Genomic DNA, 17,544 nt, shown 5'->3' with positions numbered 1-17,544 from the left:
TCTACATAGGGTCTATAAGAAAATCTTTTGAAATACTGCTACCTAGAGGTTGGAATGTGAATCAAAGCTCAATAGTAGTATTTCCTTGTTACCTCTACAACTGGAATTTGATTTTATTTTAAAAAGAAATGTCATCTCACAGCCTTATTATAAATAATTGCTCTTTTCATTTTTATCCTAGCTTGTCAAAAATCATGATTTCCAAGCTATAACTTTTCTATTTGCCATTACTATGTACAATAAAAAAAAATTGCGAGTATAGCAAAATAAAAATCACTTTTAAAAGATAAACTAACTATAGTTTAAAACAAGAATAAATTAAAACAATCTCTTTATACTCACGTACTTTTTAAATATATGGAGTTTAATGTTCTAGACTTATAATTGGTTCAGCTTAAATTATTTAGTATATAATATTTTATATAAAATGTTAATCTTTTAAAAATAAACTATTTAAAGGGTATTGAAGTTTTAATCCCATAAATTTGAATATATTAACATTTTTGAATATTTACCTTATTATTTGGAGACTTAATAAACTGCCATATCTTCAAACATAAGCTATGCTTGCTCTTATTCTCATTTTGTCCATGTATCACACCATCATCTACTTAAAATTCTTAGACAACTCAGACTACTGCCTTTCCTCTCTCTTCTACTTCCTTTAGCTTGTTGATTACTAAATCATATATTTTTCTCTCTAAACATATTTAAATTGTGTCCTTCATCCCCTCTGTAGCAATCTCCAAAATAGGGTATATTTTTAAATTTATTATTCTGATTTATTGACCTCGTCAGTCACAAGTAGCCACAAGTAACTTTTTAAAAATTTTTAAGTCTGATAATACTACTTTCTTAATTAAGTTCCTTAAAAGGCTCTTTATTTTCTTCAGAATTAAATTAACCTTGATATTAAGGAGATTTACAAGTTTACCTCATGTCCTCTCCTGCTTCCTTCTTTATTATTCATTTATATAATAAATACTTTTATATCGCTAGTATGTATTAGTTACTGAAACTGTAACAGTAACTAATACATACTAGCTTTACAAAGGCCTATTATATAAGTAGGAATTATTATTTCCATTTGACATCTGAGGAAGCTGAGACACAGAACGGTTACGTGAGTTGGCCATAGTTACACAGTTAATAAATGATAGAGGCTATATTTTAATCCAGGTTCTCTGATTCCAGAATCTTTTCTTTTGATCATTGTTCTTCTTTCCATGTTGTTCTTTCTGCTTCATGAAGAGATTAGACACAATGTAAAACCATAATTTAGGTTTTTTTTTTTTTTTCCTGCATTGGAGGATTCATATATTTTTTGTCTTGAAGTATTCAAATATTATGTACTTATTTTTTGAAACTGTGTACATGTTGAATGTTATATGTGTTTCTCTGTATATATTTTTACTCATGGTATAAAACAAACTCAAGTGGGAATTCTCTGAAACTCTAAATCTCAAAGTTTTATCTGGTTTCTTTTCTCCTAGCCTTCCCATTAGTCAAAAAAGATATCAAATATATGTATCTTTTTGAAAAAAGCAGAAAAAAGAAACCAAAAAAGAATAAAATTTTTATGCTACCACTTCTTTTTTATCCATGGACATCAATGTAGTTGTACTCATGCATTCCTTATGCATGCATCTCAAAATGGAAAAAAGATTACAAATTCTAGTCATGCATTCCTTATACCTGAGTCTCAAAAAAGGAACAAAGACTACATGTATCTTAGTTAGAAAAATTTAAACAAAGTTTTACAAAGAGGATAATTCACAAAACGTAGTTTAGGCAAAAGGAAACCACATGTAAACTTCAAAACAGATCCCTTCTAATGAATATCAAAATGCCTAGGTCTGTTTAAGATTGATTTTTGAGGGGGTCAGGCATGGTGGCTCATGCCTGTAATACCAACACTTTGGGAGGCCAAGGTGGGCGGATCATGAGGTCAGGAGATAGAGACCCTGGCTAACACAGTGAAGACCCGTTTCTAGTAAAAATACAAAAAATTAGCCGGGCATGGTGGCAGGCGCCTGTAGTCCTAGCTACTTGGGAGGTTGAGGCGGGAGAATGGTTTGAACCTTGGAGGCAGAGGTTGCAGTGCGCCGAGATCATGCCATTGCATTCCAGCCTGGGTGACAGAGCGAGACTCTGACTCAATAAATAAATAAATAAATAAATAAATAAAAAGATTGATTATTGAGCAAGATGGAAGGTTTAAATAATTACTCTGAAAAGCATTAAGCTTTGTGGTTGTCAAATACTAATCCATACCAAGACCAGATAGACAACTAAAACTTACGCAAATACTTGACCCCTTGCTTGACTATCTTAGCATATTTTGCTGTTTGTGTGCTGTTTGCTTTCTCTGAGTAATTAATATAAGATATGCATTCCTATTACATTTACGTGTGCATATCAGGGTGTTACCAGAAAGAGGCCCCTATCCAGATTCCAAGAGAAGGTTGGGTTCATGGATCTTGCACAAGAAATAATTCAGGGGAAGTCCATAAAGTAAAGTGAAAGCAAGTTTATTAAGAAAGTAAAGGAATAAAAGAATGGTTACTCCATAGGCAGAGCAGTGGAATGGACTGCTCGAGTAAGCATAGTTATTGTTACTTCTTGATTATATGCTAAACAAGGGGTGGGTTATTCATGAAGAAGTTGGACAATTCCCGGAACTGAGGGTTTCTTTACATTTTAGAACATATAGGGTAACTTTCTGACATTGCCATGGCATTGGTAAACTGTCATGGCACTGGTGGGAGTGTCTCCTACCATGCTAATACGTTATAGTTAACATACAATGAGCAGTGAGAATGACCAGAGGTCAATATTGTGTTCATCTTGGTTCTTGTGGGTTTTGGCTAGTTTCTTTACTGCAACCTGTTTTATCAGCAAAGTCTTTATGACATCTATCCTGTGCAGACCTCCTATCCCATCCTGTGACTGTCTTAACCGCCTGCAACCGGGCAATGCAGACCAGTAGGTGTCAACCTTATTTTACCCAGTCCCTATTCAAGATGGAGTTTCTCTGTTTCAAAAACCTCTGAGGAGAGAATATGAATGTCCACCAGCATTGATATTTTTATTTCAATCACTGAACAAATTGTAATGTGACAAATCAATTCTGTTGATAAAACACACAAAATAGCTACTTGAATATTTTTAAGCAACCTATTACTACGAATGCCATTTTGATTTAGTTATAAATAATTAGAGTAACCAAAGGAGGAAAAATTAGCGACATATTGGTTAATGAAAGCAAATCAATGAAAAGAAAGGATCCTGGGATAGCAATGATAACTTTAATGATTCCTGGTTTATTTTATTTCTCCTTAAGTAGTATAAAATTCAAATATTTGTTTTCTTTTGTATGCATAATTATTTCTATATTCTTGTTATAAGTACTAAAATTCTACACAGACTTATAACACCTGTGCTTTTATGTGGAGGGGGTTATTTAAAATGACTGTGTATGCCAATGGTGAAAAATAAAGAATGTAGCTATAAAAGGTTCATAATAATACATAAGTTTGATATCACCAACACATGCTATAAGAATATTTCTATGTCTAGCATTATGCAAATCTAGACATCTGAAATACTATTATGAATTCACATGCAGACAACTAAACATACTAGATAAAATTATGCATGCATAGATGAGCTGACAAAAACTAAGGGATCCTCAGAAACTAAATGTAAAGTGAAATTGCAATCCTGAGAGGTAGGAAAGCATTCAAGTTCATTTGCTTCAGAGCAGGTTAAAAATCCTGGTGACTTCAGTTTCTGTTTTATCTGCCACTTGTTATGCAAAGGACAGGAGAAAAACACAGAAGTTTTACTCTAAGTTGGAGTTTAATAGGATTCTGCATAAAAATGTTTCTACTCTTTGTGAAAAGGTGAACTAGAAATAAACCTACTCCGAGAAGGTAAAATGTTAAAAATTGCCTGATTTGAATTTGGTTCTGTAGAGAGAGAAAGACATTATCCCTTGAGAAATTACAAGCACAAGCTAGACCTCATGCAGTTCTGCGGCTCAAATTCATACAATTTGGCCTGAGATTATTTGTAAGAGTATAATGAATGTGTTGCTGTATCGGAAGAGCCCATTGAACCATAACATAAGCTATTACAAATGAAAATTACCATCAAACCAGGCCTTATTCTCAAATATAAAAGAATAGAAGCTCATAGTCAAGAATGACCAAATTCAGAGAAAGCACAGCACCATTAGTAACATAAAGCAGACCAATAATCTAATGAGACTAACCAAGGTCCACATAATGAAATTATCAAACACTCACTGTAAAATCAGTAGTTTAAATATATTTAAAAAGCAAAAGACAGGAATTAAAATATATGTAAGAAAAAAGAGGAGTAAAACTAAGCAAGCTGATTCAGTAAATTATTCAAGAGATTATCCAAATATTAAAAACATAATAACTGAAAATATGAAAGAAAATATTTAAACAATGGAAGAAAACTTTAATGAACTTTCAACAAATATAATTAGATTATTCAAAAGTCAGCAATAAAGCAAATCATGTTGCCTGTGGTTGTACAGCCACTGAACTGCAGGAATGTAGGGCACTCATCACATGCAGTGTGTGAAGTAACCTCTGAGAAGAGATGGGAAAAATAAAAGCAAGGGTAAAAGATAGGACAGAGTCTGGCAGCTCTGATGTACATCTAATCAGAAGTAAGGAAGGAAATAAGGAGAAATTATAACCTGATTTTTGCCCATAAATCATATGCAAAGTCAGTAATTACAATCCAAAAAAGGTGAAATTTCTAAAAAAGTAACCAAACATATCTCATTGAAAGTATAGAATACTAAATACAAACATAAGATCTTAAAAAGTCAGACAATTTTATGTAAAACATTTTAAAGAACAAAACAATAACTCGTAAATAGACTGTTGACTAGAAATTTCCATCGCAACAACAGGACATTAGAGGAGTATGATAGTGGAGAGAAGAATTGAAAACACATGAAAGGAATACAAGAATGAACAAAAGTGAAAAAATAGAAAAAACATGAAGACTTTGCCTTTGTAAGATGGCTAAAATAAACCTAAATACATCAGTTGTCACATTTAATGTAAGGGGATTAAACTTTTTAAGCAAAAGACAAAAATAATTCAATTGTATTTTAAAACATACACAAAATAAACTTATAAATCATTTTTGTTCCATATACATATAAAATGTAAAGACTGTGTTTGTAAATACAAAATAAAGTATAATGCACAAGACAGTACTAATGACAGAAAAGCTAGTATATTTATTTAATATAAGAAAAATATTTGTAGTAAAAACAATTAGTATAGATAAAAACGATACTCCATAATAAAAAATGTTTTAGCTCAAGAGATATACGTAAAAATGCTGAAAGTCTGACTGAAAAACATTTTCTGACAATTCCTATTTTCTCATTTTATGTATAAACAAATGTGAAATACAAATATATATGTACATATATATGTGTATATGTGTTATAGATATGTGTACGTAAGTATGTAAATATAATAATTGAGCAAATGGCAATGAGAAATGAACAAATGTAATATTAGAATATATTCTTAACTTACATTTATGGGGAGATTGAACATATTTTTTTTCAGAGGTCTTTAATAAAATGCATCTGGTTTAAGTGGAAAGTGGCAAAAAGTCATTACTTTTTGTTTTGTGTATTGAATACTGCAAGAATAATATATATTCAAAAACTGGGTACTATGGGGACTGAGACTTCTTCATTGAATATATGTGGAAAGGGTCATATGTGAGTTCCATGCTTTTGGGAAGAGACACCCTAAGTTATCCCTACCTTGGACAATACTCAATGGTAGCACAGTAAGAAGAAACTGTACAAAACAAAACAAAACTTTATCAATCTAAAATAAAAATGAGTTAATATAAATCTTAATATATTAAACATTACTTATGTTCTCAAATAATGTATTTCTTTAATTTTAAAGTCTAGAACTTGTTTACACATATTGTTTTTCTATATGTAAACCATATGCAGTTCAAATCAAAATATTCTGAGGTTTACTTTTTCATGTACTATAAGAGTACCATTGAATATATTTATTTCTTGAATTTCATAACTTTCTTTAGATTTATTTTATTTTTTTAAATAAAATATTTGGTTTAAATATATTTTTTAATTCCTTTATTTTTGTTTTGAAATGGGGTCTCACTGTCACCTAGGTGGAAGTGCAGTGGCGGAATCAGGGCTTACTGCAGCCTCAACTTCCTGGGCTCAAGTGATTCTCCGACCTCAAGAGATTCTCCGACCTCAGCCTCCCAAGTAGCTGGACCCACAGGCACAGTCCACTATGTCTGGCTAATATTTGTATTTTAGGTAGGAACGGGGTTTTGTCATGTTGCCAAGGCTGGTCTCAAACTGCTGAGCTCGGGCAATCAGCCTGCTGCAACTTTCGAAAGTGCAGACATTACAGGCATGAGCCCCCGAACCTGGCCTTATTTGATACAAATATAACAACACCTTCAACGAATATATATACATTTTAAACAACACATAATAATAGAGTGAAGACCAGTGAAACTGCCTATCAATACAAGAACAAGGATATGACCAAAAGCTATATATAGTTATGGGTGATCTTCTAGTAATCCCTCTACCCCATCACTGAGGTAAATGTTAATCTGAATTTTTATAATTCCTTTAATATCTGTGAGTTTCTATAAAAAAAAATCCTATATACATATATATACACACACACACAAATATGTGTGTATATATCTGTACACACACACATATATATACATACACACATATATATGTACTTAAGGCATTTAGTTTTGTGGCTTTTGCTTATTTTAAGCTACAAACTGCTGTACTATATATGGCATCCTTGAACTTATAATGCATTATTATGTTTCCGAAAATTATACCATATTGTCACTTGCAGATATCATTTTCTTGGCATATAAATATTCTATAATATAACTATATGTGTTACAAATACTTTTTCTCAGTTTTTGGCTAATATTTTCATGATTGTATGATGTTATTTAATGAATACAGATAAGTAGTATTAATACAGTTAAAATTATCAGCATTTCTTTTGTGATTAGTGCCATTTTTGTGTTTTGTCAAAAAATGTGTACCCAAGAAAGTATAATTATTCTTCATTACATTTGTTCTACAAAGTTTTAAGATAATTTTCTTTTCACATTTTAAGACTTTATCCTTGTTTAACTGATTTTTTTTTTTGTCTGATTATTAGGTTTATCATTGGAATTAATTGTCTTCTTTTACCTAAATAGAGAACTAGTATTTTGGAGCTCATTTATTGAACAGTTCCCTCAGTTCATCAAGAAGTCTTCAATACCACTTTAGTTACATATCAAGTATTTATATAAGCATGGGTCTATTTCTAGGCTTTCTATGATATTATCTTATTTTTTTCTATTATTTTGCCAAAAGCACTCTAATGAAATAGCTCAGTAATATGCCTTCACATCAGAGGATATCTCCCTTACATGTTTCCTCTTCAGAAGACACTTAGCTACTCTGAGGAAATTCTCTTCTCAAATTGCATATAAAATTAGCTTACTATGTGTCTGTTTTTCTCTTCTTTTTGTTCTGGTGGACTTTGCTATTAATGGATGTCATTTTTCATTTAAATTGTAGAATAATTGCATCAAGTTCTCCAAAATGCATGTAACTCAAATTGTTTTTATGTAGCATGAATATTAAGAACATTTGGAGAAGATTGAGCTCATAATACTATGTTTTTCATTCCCCAAACACAAAGAACTTTAAACACTTTAAATCTCCTAATTTCTAATATATATGCTATTATTGTGAATATTTTAATTATTACTTCTCTAATTCAACAAATTAGATATTATCATTTTATTTTCCATTTGCATACATAGTTACCATTATATGTAATCTGACTTCTTACATCTTAAACCATCCTTCTAAGATAATTCTTCTTCATCCTGACTACATTCTTCGGCTTTTTTGGCAACCGTGACCCTCCTACTGCTAATGACCACTTCTTCCAAGTCCAGACTATACTTATAGCTTGCTTCTTTTAGGGAGAGGGAGGCTATTCTTGACTATTTCTCATAATTCCTTTAATCTCAGAATTGTTCAAAATATTTTTATACATGATTTGTTTTATGCCAAAGGACCTCCAACTAATGAACCAAATTCTCAAGAATACTTTAAATTGCTGTAATTTGATTTTGATGAGCTTTCCCGAAGAAAATATTTTGGCCCCAAGCAGATAACTTATGTAAATCACTAAATTTGACAAATCAATCATTTTAGATTTCCTGGAAATATTTTTTGGGCATGGGGTAGATTAGAAAAAAAAAAATCCTCGCTATAAAAGAATTAACAACTATATTAAGAACAAAATTATATTTTTCTGTTTATGTACCCATTGTATTCAAATAAGATTTTTAAAAAAAAGATGACTCAGGTGAATAACTTCATAGGAGTTAGAGGAATTGAAATAATTATTAAAACATCTGGAAATTAGTCTTGGGAGTAAAGTAAGTCTGCTAATATGCTTCTCAAATTTGAGTGGTTTCATTATCAGAAATAAAACAATAGAAACATAAAAACAAATATTAAAGTCTTCAAAAAATTATAATATGTGTATTCTAAGCAAAAGGAAAAATAAATAGAAATCAAAATTACAATGAATGTGTTTTTTTACATATTTATTATTATGTTTAATTAATCTTTGATCATATTGACTCTCTTAGAAATACCTCTAGGGGTAAAAATGTCAAATATCCATTAGAATTGATCTTGAAATTTAAAAACTCATCAAAATGTCCTATCTTAGGAATTGACACACTATTCCCCAGAAGCTGTGAATATACAAGGTTATGTGGTGAATTTGAATCAAGGTTGCAGACCTAATTGAGATTAGTAATCAGCTGACCTTACCATAGGGAGTCATTCTTGCTTATTTGAGGGGCCCAGTATTACCACAAGTGTCTTTAAAAGTAGAAGAGGGAGGCTGAAGAGTTAAAGGAGTTGTGGCACTGGAAGCAAGATCAGAGTGATGCAATTTGAGAAAATCTTGACCCACGCTTGCTGGCTTTGAAAATGGAGAAAAACAGTAAAGAGACAAAGATAACAAGCACCCTTTAGAAACTAAAAAAGGCGAGAAAATGTACTCTCTCTTTGAGCTTCTAGGAAGGAATACAACTTTACCCAACACCTTAATTTTAGCTCAGCCAGACTGTGTCAGATTTCTGACCTCCATACCAGTAAGACTATAAATTTGTATTGTTTTAAGCTGGCAAATTTGTTGTAATTTGTTACATTGGCAATGAAATGAATGCAGTTATTATTGAATGAAATGAATGCAACTTATTATTCTATTACTGCTATTCTAGCATCGGAAAGCAAAAATTCAGCAAGAAAGTCTAAATTATTAAAATTAATCTAACTTTATTAAAACACTGCTATATATTTAATATACTGTTATGGCAATACAAATTAAGTATCATCCCTTACTTAAAAATGTTAAGATAAAGAGCATAATATAAATTAAAATATTAAAGAATACATAGTTGTTAAACTAAAGCCAAATATAGCTTAAAGCAATGAGAGCAGAAAGAGTGATAACCTCTAATTTAGAGGTATGGATGTATACATGAAGAAATGAGTGTAATAACCATACTCTAGGACTACTATGTGGGGAAGAATACATCCAGAATTAACACGGATACAACTAAGACCTAGAGGAGAGATGGACACAGCAAAGGTACTGGCCTAATAATCTTTGTCACACATCTCCTCACAGTCTGCACACCTAGGTATGCTCCATCTTTTATATTCTTAATACACAAGATTTTTTTTTGTTTATATGTTTTTTTATTTTCCTTGCTTTCTATCACTCTTCTCAACACTTGCTGCTCTTGACATGGCTTTTTACCTCTAATCAAGTTAAGTAAAAAATTATCTACCTTGCTCAACCCAGGGTCACAGAGCATTTCTCCTATGTTTTCTTCTATTAATTTTGCAATTTCACGTATTAGGTTTAAGTCTTCAATTTATTTTGAGTTCATTTTTGTGTATAGCATGAGATAAGAGTCCAATCTTCACCTGGATATCCGGTTTTCCCAACACTTTGTATTGATTAGACTATCCTTCTCTGCTGTGTGTTTTCAGTACCATTCTTGAAAATAAATGACCATAAATGCATGGGTTTATTTCTGGACTTTCTATCATGTTCTATTGGTCAGTTTGTCTCTTGTTCTGCCAGTACCATGTCATTTTGATTATTATATATTTATGATAGCTTTAAAGCCAGGTAGTATGATTCCTTCACCTTTGTTTTTTGCTTAAGATTGTTTTGGTTATTTGAAGTTTTTATAATGCCAAACAAGTTTTAGGATAGTGTTTTCTATCTGCATTAATGATAACATTGGACCTCGATAGGGATTGCATTAAGTCTATAGATTGATTTTGCTGCTACAGATATTGTAAAAATATTAATTTTTCCAATCCATTAGCATGGATATCTTTCCATCTATTTGTGTCATCTACAAGATTTCTTGAATATCACTCTGAAAGCACAGGCAACAAAAGCAAAAATAAACAAATGGTATTGCATCAAATGAAAAAGCTTCTACATGCAAAGGAAATGGTTAACGGAGTATAGAGAAAACTTATACATTGGGAGAATACACTTGCAAAGTATCCATTTGTTAAGGGGTTATTATCAAGATATATAAAGAACTAAACAGCAAGAAAACAAATAACTGAATTAAAAGGGGGCAAAAATATCTAAATAGACACTTCTCCAAAGAAGATATACAAGTGGCCAGCAGATATATGAAAAAATACTAATCATCACTAATCATCAGGGAAATGCAAATTAAAACTACAATGAGCTATCACTTCACACTTGTTAGAATGGCTATTTTTGAAAAGAGAAATGATAACAAGTGTTGTCAAGGGTCTAGAAAAAGGGAACAATTGTGCACTATTAGAGGGAATGTAAATTAGTAAAGCCATTAAGGAAAACGGTATAGACATTTCATAGAATACTAAAAATTACCATACAATCCCACAATCTCACTTCTGTATACACTTAGAAGTGGAACTGAAATCTATATACTGAAGAGATATTTGCAGTCCTATGTTCACGGCCTCAGCATTAGCCATTGATAATCACTAAACTTAGAAGCACCCTAGGTGGACATCATAAGATTAATGAATATAGAAAATGTTTTATATATATATATATGCTTAGAGAAATGTTAAATATAAAAGCAACATGAGTTTTCTCTCCCTAAACAATATACATTTCTCAAGAAAATTTAGATTTTCTGTAGAACAAAGTGATAAAATGAGAAGAGTCTCTGCTTTCCGTGTTTATCTTTTTTTTTTAATTTTTAAAAATGAAGGGCAAGTTATAATGGCTATTATGAAAATTATCTCACAAATTATATTGCATACTCTTTGTCTACAGAAGTTGACTTTTACATTAAATTCGGATTCTCCATGTTGGTTAACAACAGATTTGAGAATAAACTAAAATTAAATGCATTTGACTTCTAACCAATTTCTTCATTATCAGCCAAAAGATATCAAGTATACTTTCATATTAAATTGAGGATGGTAGGAAAATAAAATTTATGTGACTTTTTCTATAGTGATCAATAGAAAAATTAAACAGAAATAAAGGAAGTTTGTATGTTTCCTAATATGGAACAGTAAGGATTTGACACTTTGATATAACTGATGATTAGATGTGACTTGGGGTTGCCCTCCTTTTAGAAGAGGCTAAATATATTCTATGAGTATGACAAAGAGTTAACGGAGCTTTGATTATCAGAAAAAGATTAAATATCTCTCCACCAATTGTTTTACTTTCTTCCTGAAAATAAAAGTTAACCCTAATTTGCCATCCTCCTCTTCAGTTACATGTCACCATGTGGCTGAGTTGGAGCCAACAGAATGTGAGACGAAGACATGGTGCCACTTGTAGGCTCCTTCCATTATTTGGTGCAAAATAAATGTAGGCAACTTGAATATTGAAATTATCAATGTCACAAGCTAGCATAAGCCTTAATTCTGAAAAGGCACATGGAAGAGTACTACTTCCTGATATAAATTCTGGTATGAATTGTGCTAGACCTCTGAGATACAGGTTTTTATATTTAGCTGCAACATATAATTACTTCAACTAGTACAGGGATGTGCCATAAGAGATCACACAGTTTGAGTCAGTGCTTTATCATAAGGAGTTTTCCAGACAGGGATAAAAAGATGAGTAAAATTTTTGAGTTATACAATAAATATAAATTTAAATTAAAGTTGATATATATTTTGACACTACCCTGAGTAATGTAAACTTAGGAAAATCATCTGTGAGTTGTTGCTAGTAATAGATTCTTTGGGGAATGTTTTGCAGATGATGACTTATGTGTAAGTTTACATGGATACTTAAATGCCAACAGGGTGATAATATGCAGATTAAAATGTTATAAGATATAGTGTTTATGAAGAACTCTCAGTTTAATGTATTTATTTCTCTAATGTGTTCTGCAGATTTCAAACATGCTAAGTTGCAAGAAAGTATTGATTGTTTGGTTATAAATTATGAACTAACAAATATAATAACAATTATTGACAGGTTTTGTTGTGCCTGCTATGTATTCTTGTTTTCCTTATCTTTTAGTTTCATGCTTTTGTCTCTTGAATTATTTTCTATTTTTCTCTTTTCTTTCCTAGTTCTCAAAGCAATCCATTTTAGAACCATCTCTTGACATCTTAACAGTGTGGTTTAATATCTGAAAGAATTATCAAGGAGAACTTCTCATAACGGAGGCTACAGTTTGAACAACTCACATTTTTAAAACTACATTGGGAAGTTATCACTCATGTCTGGTTATGGAACTCAATATCTGTAAGAATGCAAGTCGCATATTTGAAAACTTGACTCAATGTATGTCTATTAAAGATTTTGAACTAAAATAAAGGTTTTTTCTTCTATCCATGTTATAGGGAAATAAATTGTTGGTAAGTAAAGAAACAATTAATTTAAATAAATAATTATAAATCATTTAGCTTATAAATGACAGAGTCAAATAAAATTTCAACTCAACAGGAGATGAAGACTTCACTGCTACTTATGGTATATAAAATACGTTCATGCTTACTTTAAGGTGGTAATATTTTCTCTCTCTTAAGAGAAAGTGTGCATTGAAAACTCATAGCAAAATAGTCATTATGTTTATGTTCCACCATATTAGAAAATGAGAGACCATGTTTTAGTTTTTATGTGATAGAACTGGTTACACTATATAGAAGAAGCCATATTTGGAAACAAGTTTTTCAGATTTGGAAAAAATGCTAGCTCAAAGATGACAGATATTAAGGGAAGAGATTTCCGTGTAATTCAGGTTGACTCACGGTTTGGAATGTTGTTGCTTTCAGCTGGCTCCTGCAAACTCAGAAATGAATCTTTTAGGGAGACTCATCAGGAAATAAATGAAAAGCATTTAATCTCAGGAAATCGTCCAGTTCAGATGGGGAAAACAACAACCTGGGGTTGCTTGAAGGAAAGGAAAGTATACTGTGAAATAAGAACCCTCCTAAAGGTGCTTTATTCCTGTTTCAAATTATTTTGCCCCTTATAGTTTTCCTAATATCCACCTCGAATGTCTTTTGGCTTCTGTGTAAAATTTTGAAAAACAAACAAAAATTGCTTTCTGCGGACTTTTCTGTTATTTCCAAACATTGGAAAGGCGGCATGATTATCTGATAATTTGCTATGACCTACCAAATTGCCTTATGGTAATTTCTTCTGATTCTGCCACCTACTTTCTCTGAGTAAATTTTTTATGCATTCAGCACAACTAAACAATTCAAAACTTTATAAAGTAATTCAATGTAGCAGTTAGCATTTTTGCATTTCTTTTATTTGGAAGTCAATGTATTGTTTTACTTGTTTCTCCAAGCTCTGGAAATGTAATGATGAATAGGTCAGTGTGATGACAGTGGAGAGAGATAGCCAATAAAGATTCACCAATAACTAAAAATGCATGCTTTTAAGGAGTGATAATAAATGTTTTCAAGTAAAATAAAATAGGAATTGTGACAAAATGAATTGAGGGAGGGTTTGCTTAGAGTGGTAGTGAAGGAGTCGTGGCAAAGAAGAGCCTTGAGTTAGATCTAATGTGAAAAGCAGCTAGCTCTATAAATTCCCTTATACAAGTTACTTTTGGCATAGGGAACAAGTTCAAAGAACTAAGATGAAGACAATTTTGGAAAACTGTGAAAGAGAAAAAAGAAGGAGCCTGGAGCATCTGAGAGCAGACACAATGGGAAAGTAGACAAGTGGCAGTTTGAGAGGCATGGTTGCTTGTTCTCAGACTGATGTCAAGACCTGGGTAGGCAGGTGAATACTCATTGAATCCCTTTGAAATGCGTTCTTCCCATCTTCCCTGGGCCAAGTGATGCAGGGAAACCAGTTAGGTAGTAATTATAAAAGTTTGGAGGGGAAGAAAGAGTATATTGGACTGGAGTGGTGCAGAGATAAGGGGATAAAGAATTATACTTAGGAGATAAAAGCAATAAATTGCAATTATTTTGGATAAGCAGAAGTTAGAGAAATAGAATTACTAAGGGTGACTGCTAGGTTTATCAGTTCAACAATTTATAAACATAAAGAATGTCAGAAAAATACTTATGGGGAGGTCAGAAGACATTAATATTTTCATATCGGAAATGTTAATTTGAGGGATTTTACAAAAGTATATAGAATGGAAATGAAGATTGCTGTATTAATTAGTATGTCCATTGATCTTGAGTTCAAGCAGAGTTAATGAGAATAGGAAATATTTGACAGTATGGAGATGAAATTGTCATCAAAGACCTGAGTGGGTTCACATGAGAAAAACCACTAACAGACTATTGGGAAAAAATATAGAAGAAAAAAAGAAAAACAAAGTGCTGCAACTGGCATGTCCTTTAGAGAACAGCAATCCAGGAAAGGAACGAAGGAGTGCCCATGTGGGAGAGGAGTAAGAGTGGAGTAAGAAATATTGAAATCCAAGATAGGATGTATTCCAAGGAGGGAATGATTAACTGAGAAGGATGCTAATTAACAATAAACCATTGAAATAATTTAGAGGAAAAAGAGTGTCTATTTTGGGGCCAGGCACAGTGTCTCACTCCTGTAATCCCAGCACTTTGGGAGGCTGAGGCAGAAGGATCCCCTGAGGTCAGGAGTTTGAGACCAGTCTGGCCAACACAGAAAAACCCCACCTCTACTAAAAATACAAAAATTAGCCAGATGAGGTGGTGCATGCCTGTGATCCCAGCTACTCAGGAGGCTGAGGCAGGAAAATCGCTTGAACATGGGAGGTAGAGGTTGCCGTCAGCCGAGATTGTGCCACTGCACACCAGCCTGGGTGACAGAGCAAGACTCCATCTCAAAAAAAAAAAAAAAAAAAAAAAAAGAGAGAGAAAAAAAGTGTCTGTTTTATATAAAAACTACATTGTGAAAAACATAAATAAAAATATACCAATAAGAAAAACTGTGTAACAAAATGTATCTTGTTCATATATACATATATATATACATATACATATATGTTTTTTCCTGATGTGTAGTTCCTTTGGAGCCTAGTTTAAAATGGAATATAAATAGTAAAGAGTTTTAAGTGGAATGAACCCTTGAAATCTGTCTTATTGCAGCTTTTATTGAGAATACTTTTAAAGAGATTATTTAATATATTTCAGATCCTTAGACCATATTGAGGCAATGCAACTATAACATATTATATGATGGTACTTTAATTACATAAAAGTGTAACATTACTAGTCTGAACAAAATCAGAATTAATACTATTTACTTTGAAACCTCTCTCTTTCTTTCCTGATTCTCACCCCCTAAATAGTGGAAATAGATGAATAAAATTTTAATTTCTGATTTGGTTTATAGTACTTAATATTTTTCTTAATGTTTATCCACAAGAAATGTTATTTTTCTCTTTATTTTTACCTTTAAAAAAGCTATGAAAACTCTAAAAGTAAATTGTATCTTGGCCAATACGATCTTGAAATTGTATTTGCTCTTTGCTTTGATGAGACAGTGTGTAGGAGTGTGTGTGTGTGTGTGTGCACGTGCGCGTGCCCGCGAGTGTGAAGAGAGAGAACATTGTAGTTATTGCATGGATTAGTTTGTGATTATATCCCATTACTAGGACATAATACTATAATAGTTATGCAATTGTTACTTAAACATTACATAGCTCTCTTTCTTTATCTGAAAAACAAGGAATATAATATCACTTAACTTCCAAAAGTCATTGTCGAGATTTATAATGTTAGTACATTTGAGACCTTGGATAATCAACAAATATTAGTTGTTATTATTATAGTATCATTTTATTGGTGCTGGTCTTAGCCTACATAGAGTAAAAATTTAGTAAACAGTCTATATTAATTTGGAGTATACATTTTGTGTAATATATGTAATGCACATTCCAGAGGAAATCAATTATATACAATAGAGAATAATTAATTAAAAATAAGTTTAGAATATCATTACATTTTAATGGCTATTGTATGAATTATATAGTCTTGTAAAATCTTCAGATACTATTCTCTTTTTAATAAGTTATTCAATTAATATTTAAAATATTAGGTCTAAGATTTTATCAATTAATGATATGGATAGTAAAATTTCTAAAAATAAAAATTATGTAAAATGACGCAATGAGATATTCTATGGTGGGATCATCTTTCTTGTATTTTGTAACATAAGATTTTAATCAGATCTCACTGATATGCCCTGGATTAGGAGTCTTTGGTGTATGAGTTCCTCTAATACTGATATTGCTTCACATTTGCCCAATGCCTCTGTTTTCTTTTCCTGGGTATTCTCTTGCTTCCTATATGACTTCTCTATTTGTTTCTGCACACTTCTCCATAAAACACCCTTGTGTATTTTTAATTTATATGCTCTAATGCCAACTTTGGCAAATAAATTTAAAATTCTGCTAATTATTAATAGAAGATTTTTTTTGCCAAAGATCAAATACACTGATAAGGAAAACATATGAGGCTACTTTTATAATTTGTTGAATCCTCTAAGAATGTATATTATGCCTGATTTAGTACTGACAAAAGCCAATATTTTTACAAAGTGTAAGGGTAAAAGTTCACGTAATGTTCATTCAAAATGATCGATTGAATATACAAAATAAGGGAGGTTGGCATAAACTCTAGGGAGTACAGTTTTTTGCTTTTTTTTAACAAAAAAAAAAACTATTCACTTTTGGGATAAGAACTTGGTCAAAGTAATTGCACTTAATTTTCTAGTTTACCAATTTGGGTGAGCTTGCATTAACATTCCATTTTCACAATCTGGTGAGGCTATTATTTTTATATGTTGACAGTCTTACTTAATCTTGCCTAATAGACATAATAGGAGTGCCATCATTTTTACTGGCTATTATTTCATTAAAAATTGAATCTCTTTCTTTCCTATATTTTTAAATGAGTTCACTCAAGCA

This window comes from Colobus angolensis, unplaced genomic scaffold (genome assembly GCF_000951035.1).
Source record: "Colobus angolensis palliatus isolate OR3802 unplaced genomic scaffold, Cang.pa_1.0 Scaffold435, whole genome shotgun sequence".
Taxonomy (NCBI): domain Eukaryota; kingdom Metazoa; phylum Chordata; class Mammalia; order Primates; family Cercopithecidae; genus Colobus; species Colobus angolensis.
This window is presented reverse-complemented; position numbering follows the sequence as displayed.